Genomic DNA, 8,551 nt, shown 5'->3' with positions numbered 1-8,551 from the left:
TCGAATTCAAGAACAGGGAGTTTGAAGCGTTCCTTGCAGAAAAGGGAATTAGCCATAATTTCTCAGCTCCCTACATACCACAGCAGAATGGAATAGTCGAAAGACGAAACCGATCTCTGTGTGAAGCTGCCCGAACTATGTTAAGTTTCGCTTCCTTACCTCTATATTTTTGGGCTGATGCTATTTCTGCTGCTTGTTATACACAAAACAGGTCCTATCTCAACAAGCGATTCACGCTCACACCATATGAGATACTAAACAACAGGAAGCCCAATGTGAAATTTTTCCACGTTTTTGGCTCAAGGTGTTTCATCTTTAACTCTAAAGAACACCGCAACAAGTTTGATGTCAAAGCCGACGAGGGAATCTTTCTGGGATACTCACTCACTTCAAAGGCGTACAGGGTCCTAAACAAACGATCAAGAAGGATTGAAGAAACATACTATGTGACCTTCGACGATAGCTATGTTAAGAAGCTACAGGCCATAGATGACACTGCCAGGGAAATCTTCCCTCAAACTGGTCAAGTCACAATCTCAATCGCCAATATGTACGAGAATTTTCTGGATCTCTTTGATAAACCGGAAAAAGCTTCTCTCTCAGAAGCAAGGGCAGCCGACAACAAAATAGATCATATGAAGCAGATTGTCGAAGATGCTGCAAGAAGAATGCATGAAGGAGAATCGCCTACTGATGAATCTCCAACCAACAATGCTTCAGTCGAGGGGGAACCAAGTTCTCTTGTCGAGGGGGAGCCTAGCTCACAAGTCCAGGGGGAGCCAAGCTCTACTACTTCAACCGAAGGTCCTTCATCAAACGAAGGTAACTCTCCAACCGAAGATGCCCCTCCAAACGAAGGTGCTTCAATGGCTGAAAATCCAGCACCACAAGAAACCCCTGAACCTCATGCTTGTCAAGACTCATCAATTGAGGGGGAGCATGATGATATGACGCTTGATTTTGATAGCCAATCCGAGCCTAAAGAGATGATCAACGCTGAACTAGATCCATCCTTTGATCCGAATTACCCTCCTCTTACAAAATGGACCAGAGATCATCCTATCTCTCAAGTAGTTGGTGATGTATCTGAAAAGGTTCTGACCCGATCTCAACTGAAGGCAAAACAGACATCCTTATTCTCAAAAGTTGAGTTTTGTATGTTTAACTCATTTGTATCAAAAGTCGAACCGAAGACAGTGAACACTGCCCTCGATCACTCTGATTGGGTTCAAGCGATGCAAGACGAACTGAATGAGTTTGAAAGGAACAAAGTCTGGCGCCTCATTCCAACTCCTCCAGATGCTTCGGTTGTTGGTCTTAAATGGGTCTTTAGAAACAAAATGGACAAGGAAGGTAATGTCATTAGAAACAAGGCTCGCCTGGTTGTCAAAGGATACTGTCAGGAGGAAGGGATAGATTACGAAGAGACGTTCGCTCCAGTAGCTAGGCTAGAATCGGTTAGAATATTTCTGGCCTATGCTGCTCACAAAAACTTTGAGGTCTTCCAAATGGACGTCAAGTGCGCATTTCTCAATGGAGAACTTGAAGAAACGGTGTATGTGGAGCAACCTCCTGGGTTCGTGAATGAAAAATATCCAAATCATTGCTACATTCTGGATAAAGCTGTGTACGGCCTCAAACAAGCTCCGAGAGCCTGGTATGAAACGCTTACAAAATTTTTAAAGATGTCCAAATTCAAACAAGGTTCGGTTGACCCAACCTTCTTTCGCAAAAAGGAAGGTAACCACCTTATGATAGTTCAAATTTATGTCGATGACATCATCTTTGGCTCTACGAATCCCAGCTTAACAGCTGAATTCAGAAAGTTGATGGAGACTAAGTTTGAAATGAGCTCAATGGGTCCTATTAATTTTTTCCTTGGTTTAAATATAAGACAGGGACCCGAAGGCATCTTTATCAATCAGGAAGCTTACACGAAAACTCTCCTAGCAAAGTTTGGCATGATGGGAGACTCAAAAGTCAAAGTCCCTATGGCATTCGGCACCAAACTTACCCCTTCACTGGATAAACCGGCTGTCGACATCACGCTCTATCGTCAAATGATAGGCTCACTGATGTATCTAACTGCTAGCAGGCCTGATATCATGTTTTCTGTATGTTATTGTGCTCGATTTCAGGCTAACCCACGCGAACCTCACATGCTGGCAGTAAAGAACATCCTACGCTATCTCAAGCGAACCGCCTCCTTGGGTCTATGGTATCCATCCAACTCTGGCTTCTTCGTTCAAGCCTATTCTGATGCAGACCTTGGAGGATGTGGACTCGACCGCAAAAGCACAACTGGTGGCTGTCAATTTCTTGATGGGAAGTTGGTCAGCTGGCAATCCAAGAAACAAACATGTGTGTCGCTGTCTACTGCTGAAGCGGAATACATTGCCGCTGCATCCTGCACATCACAAGTGATTTGGATCCAGAGTCAACTTCGAGACTATGGACTCAATATGAAGAAGATCCCTCTATATTGCGACTCTGAAAGTGCAATTAGGATCTGTCATAACCCGGTGCAACACTCTAAAACCAAACACATAGCACTGAGGTATCACTTCATCAAAGATCATGTGGAAGATGGAAATGTCGAAGTTCACTTCGTGAGAACCACTGATCAACTGGCTGACGTCTTCACCAAAGCTCTTCCAGAAGCCTCATTCAATAAAATTTTGCAAGGCCTAGGTATGATGGAATCAGAGTCAGTACCTCACACTACCTCTCAATCTCAAACGTAAGAAGCGAAACCAACCGAACGTTCGGGTTCGGTTCAACCATTTCACTCGCTCATTACTTCAAAGGTAGTTTTTCTAAGTTGTATATTTCTTGTGCTAAATTTGTTTTTCTTTATGTAAAAAGTTTTTTTTTATCTAAACTTCTTGGTTTCTTAAAATTTTCCAAAAACCGAAACCTCCAGAAGGTTCGGGTTCGGTTTTTCAAAATTTTCCAGAACCGAAACCAACCGAAGGTTCGGGTTCGGTTTTTCAAAATTTTCAAGAACCGAAACCAACCGAAGGTTCGGGTTCGGTTTTTCAAAATTTTCAAGAACCGAAACCAACCGAAGGTTCGGGTTCGGTTTTTCAAAATTTTCCTGAACCGAAACCAACCGAAGGTTCGGGTTCGGTTTTTCTAAATTTTCCTGAACCGAAACCAACCGAAGGTTCGGGTTCGGTTTTTCTAAATTTTCCTGAACCGAAACCAACCGAAGGTTCGGGTTCGGTTTTTCAAAATTTTCCTGAACCGAAACCAACCGAACGTTCGGGTTCGGTTTTCCATTTTTTTTTAATCAAAAGTTTTTTTTTTCCTGTCTTATTTTTTTTTCTTGTCTTATTTTTTAATCTTTTCTATTCTTGTCTTATTTTTTTTATCTTTTCTATTTTCTTTATTTTATTTTTATTTTTTTTATATACATTTCAAACACTCCAAAAATATGTTTTTATTTTTTTTGTATGTTCGCTTACTTATGGGGATATATTTGCTGAATTACTTAAGTGTCCCTAGAAGCATGCTGTTGTATGTGTCCCAAGCCTCATAAGATTTTGAATGATTGCCTTCACGACTTGGTATACACAAACCTTGTCTTCCCAATAAGGCTAACTTATTTATTCTAATCGTGAGCTACCTCACACTCTTCTCACATGAGTTAAGAGTCTCCTGCTTGGTCCTTTCTTTCACAGCAGAGGTACTATGTCTTCTTTCACCATCCCCATTACACTTCTCCATAACATTCGTTTCATCACTGTAACCCTAGAGACTCTCAGAAACTACCACTGAGGTTTATGGTTACGCAACATCTGTGTTCATGATCTTAGTTTCGTGCCACTACGAGCTGAGTGAAACCCAAAATTCAACACCAAAGAATTGACGGTGACAAATTAATTTGCTCAAGTTTTTACCAATGAAATGACGAATGTACCTTCATGAAATCTCAATTTCTTTTCTTTTTGCGTGGTTCCAATGAAATTGTTACACACCATAACATTTCTTCCCAAGGGATCCAGTTTTAATTTTTTATCTGAGATTTCATATTCATCCAAGTCACTACAAAATCAACTCCAACCTACTTGTTCAACAGACTACACTGGTCTCACAAGTACTTTGTTCACATTCATTCTTATATCAAGAATTGAATTGTTGAATCAAAGCGAAACCACCCTTATTTTATCTTATTAAAAGAAGCCTTTCAACATTTATTAATAAATGTTTGATCGTAATTCAACGGGATTCCACACTAACACTTTAAGGTCTCTCTTGATCTTGAAGGAAGAGATTCGTGCCCGGGATCATCAGTTTCGTGTCATAATTGACATCACAGATTATTCCAAAAAGAGTTGCTTTATTTCCTTATCTTTTACACTCTTAGCACGAAAATCCTAGATTTTCAAAAATTCCGTTACTAATAATTTTACAGGCTAAAAAGTTAATGGATGGTTCATAATGAAGTTGTGGTTACCAATAATCCACGTGGGCGTTTTATTCAAAAGACAGCAGATAAAAACGGGGAAGAGACAAAAGATGCTGACGCGGCGGAAGTTCAAAGGATAGAAATTCAAACGACGGTAAAAAGGCGGGCGCGTGAATTTGAAGAGGCCGGCTTTTTCTGACACTATTGGACGCGTGTACAATATTGAAGCGTCATCCATCAGGCATTAATGGCGCGTGTGGAAATGGAAACGGTTCATCTCTCTAAACCGGCGCTTATTGGGCGGCGTGATCCTAGGAATCTGACACTCTCTCTCCTACGTGATCATCGCACGTCCCAACTGTCACCAATCAGTCACTCAAATACCCTTCCATATTTCCATAAAAGATTTGAATCGATCTTTCTCTCTCCTATCACCTACTATAAAAACCCTTCCAGACCACCTTTTACCTCTTTACTGCCCCATAATTTCCAAAGCAAAATACTTCCAAACTCTCTCCCGGTTATCTTCTTCTCCAACCTGCAACAATGGCTGAATCCTCTTCCGTCCATGCTACTTCTCAGATTCTCCCCATCAGACCTCAACAATGCCTTGTCATTGATCTGAACCCACTAGCCTATGATCCCTACATGTCGCCGATTATTGAATGCCTCAAGTACTCCCAACTTGCTCCGGCATTGTCCAAGATTGAAACGGTGCCAATGGTGGCTCTATCTCAGGTCTATGCGACGGCTTACTACGACAAGGGCGTCGACAGGATCTTTTTCGAAGTGGCGGAACACAAGACGTCGATTTCTCGTTCCCGCTTCTGCTCTATGCTTGGGTTTGCTGCTGACCCATCGCGTGTTCACCCGGAGACAATTCCGGTTGGTATGCTCTACAGCATGTTCTACAACATGGGCTACACGGAAGTTCTCACCTCCGTTGCCAGATTCAAGAAGTCATGCCTACCGCCCCAATGGAATGGGTTATTCACAGTTCTCTTCAAGGGACTGTCAGAACGAAGCTCAGGATCGGACGGGGCTAGTCGTCTTTTCCTGTCAATCATGTATGGGGTATACAACGGGATCAACCTCGACTACGGGTTTGTCCTTTGGCAGCAGCTGATTCAGAGCCTTTCTTCAATTTCTCGACACTCTGAAGTGTCGCTGGCCCGGTTCTGGATCTTGATCACAAGATGGGCCATGGACCGGTTTGACGTCCAAACTGCTGACGGTGCACCGATGTCTTCGATTGGTACGTTCCACACCACGAAGATCATCGTATCTGCTGCATCGAAATTCTCCTTCATTGGCTCTATCCCGGAGTCGATGTATGGTAGTGTGCCATCAGAAAGCAGTATGATCAAAACGATCAAGGAGTTAGGGCCATCTGGTCCAAGGGAACTGACACCGGACATGCTGCGATCAATTCATGATGCTGACAAACCGGTGGCAAGGGGTAAGAAGGCAGACAAGGGGAAGAAACCATCAAAAGCCCCAAAACCCACTCCCAAGAAACGCAAACAACCGAAAGCTGCTTCCTCTCCAAAACCGAAAAGGAGGAAGACCCAACCGAAACGGACGCTCATTCTTTCGTCAACCTCCAGTGAATCCGAAAGTAGGAGTTCGGACTCTGAGGGGTCACAAGGAGACGAATCTCCACAAAGAGGCAACACACCCCCTCGGTCCCCAACCCCGGAGATGGAACTTCACCAATCCCCAGTTCCTTCCCCTCCACCCACAATTCCTATTTCCATTCCCACCATAACCCCTACTATACCACCAACCTCATTCCCTATACCACCACCCATATTCACCACCTCAACCGAAACACCACCTGTAACCGAAACCCCTCCCGTAACTGAACCTCCACAAACCGAAACCCATACACAACCACCACCCGAAACTAACCCCCCACCTACTCAACCTGAACCAACCAAACCCATAACACCCCCAGCTTCACCACCACCTCCATCTCCAGAAGACGCCTCCGATGGCGATGATCAATACCTCGATGGTGACCATCTGAACTTTGATTCGGTCTACTATAGTCCGTTTCAAGTTCAAAGTGATGCGGAGGATGATGCTCCTGTAACCAAGAAGCATCTCCGCGAGCTGAACGAGAAGGTTGATCAACTTCTCGCCTCCTCTTCCAATCAGCAGTCATCCTTATCTGAAGCTGCCCTTCAGAGGATAGTTGATGCCTTCTCTAGGGCTCAACATGACTCAGTGGCCTCTGCTACTGCTGCAATAGACGCCTCCACCCGAGCTTGTGAGGCGGCGACCGAAAAAGTCGATAAACTATTCCATGACGCTACAATCCTGCTGCAGTCTATGCAGGAAAGCGCCGAAGCCACCAAAACAACTCTGGAACCACTGGTTAATCAATTGGCCCAGTTTGTAAAGACGGAGTTATCCTCGTTCGCTACCCTCAGACAAAACCTTAGCGACGACAACTCGGCACTCCGTGCCTCCATTGAAGCCCGCTTGGCAAAGCTACAAGAGGATCTTGCGGCTGAAAATAAACTGATGGACGTCCTGGCAAGTAAGACTACTGCCCTCAAGGTCAAGAGCACCCAACTTTCCAACTCCGAACAACAATTGGAGGCTCTTCGATCCGAAAGGGAAATCATCAAGACGTGTGTTTCGGATGTCCACGCCGCTCTGTCCAACATCCTGGAAGCACACGACCCCATCCTCAATCACTCGGTAAGGCGTACCCTTGCTGAGAAACTCTCTCCGGCCATGGCTCTCTTGAGTAAAATTGAAGGCCTACCCAGTTTCGTGTCCATTCCGAAACAAGGGGGAGATGAGAAGAAAGGATCGAAACCACCTCCTTCCTCTAAAGCAACTCACACAACCGAACCACCCCCAACTGGTCATGCCTCGGGTTCGGGTGTGAAGGACAAGGGCAAAAACATTGCAGAGGGAGGAGATGAAGATGAAGATGAAGATGAAGACAAGGAGACTATTGCGGACATGTTAAAGAGAAAGAACAGTCGCAATACTGATGACGATGTCAGTCGTGTGGCACGTGAAGCTGAAGAAGCCGAACGTAAACAAAAAGAAGCCAACGATCTCCTTGAGAGCCGAAAGCTGCTCTTCCCTGCCTGGACCAGGGATCGACTGATAAAAGAGGCCATAGAGACTCCTAATATACTATGGCTCGAGCCGGTGATATCATTCGACTGCATCAACTCGGTCGATTCGCAATTTGATATGCCGCTGACTCGAAAGGCGTTCATCTTCCACGCCTTCTCCAACATTTTCGAAGTCCCGCATCCGAACGATGAGCTTGACAGGGAGCTCATTGACTTTTATCTGGAGGCCGCTCGCCCTCAATTCCTTACATGGAGCGCCCAGAAGATTGTCAATGTTCGGGTGATGAAGCCGTTTGCCGTGGGGAGATTCACAAACGTCAAGTTCAAGCTCATCCGAGGATCTGCAAGAACTGCTCACATGATCTCTCTGGCGGATCTGCCCAATCTGAACCCTCATGATTGGATAGTCTTGTACAACATCTTGCTGACAAACGAAGCCGAATATGGTCCCATCTTAGACCATGTCAAAAGGATGTTGGCATGCTATATCATGGAGGTGGCCCTAATGGATCAGGAGGTTGCCACAGTGTTTAAGAAGAAACCGAAAGTCAAGCCTGTGGGATCGGCCAGTGATCTAAACACGATGAAAATGGGCAAGATTGATTCGAGGCGAAACTCTGTGATGTTCACCAGAGCCGAAGGACAGAAATTTCTATTCGCGTTAGCTGACAAGCACCTCTACACCACTCCCTGCTTGGAACACGTTCTATCTATCGTCAAGCGGTGTAAGGACAATTCGGCTGATGACATCAAATATTTTGAAGATATGATCAATTGGTACATCCGGTTTAGACAGACCATCCTTTCCATAACCAAATGTCTGTTTAGTACCGTGAAGAAGAAGGTACCAGCTTCAGCTGCCGGCCCAAGTACGAAGTGATGGTCTCGCTCCAAATTGACGCAAAGGGGGAGATTGTTGGGCTGAAGTTCTGTTTTGTATTGCGTCCTTTGGGCTCATAGATTAGCCTAGTATTCTCCGGTTTGGGCCTGTCCAACCGAGAGCCTTTTATGTATTGTATATAAGTTATCGCTTGCATGC

The sequence above is a fragment of the Lactuca sativa genome, chromosome 4, assembly GCF_002870075.4.
Source record: "Lactuca sativa cultivar Salinas chromosome 4, Lsat_Salinas_v11, whole genome shotgun sequence".
In the NCBI taxonomy this organism is placed as follows: domain Eukaryota; kingdom Viridiplantae; phylum Streptophyta; class Magnoliopsida; order Asterales; family Asteraceae; genus Lactuca; species Lactuca sativa.
Note: the sequence above shows the minus strand (reverse complement) of the source record.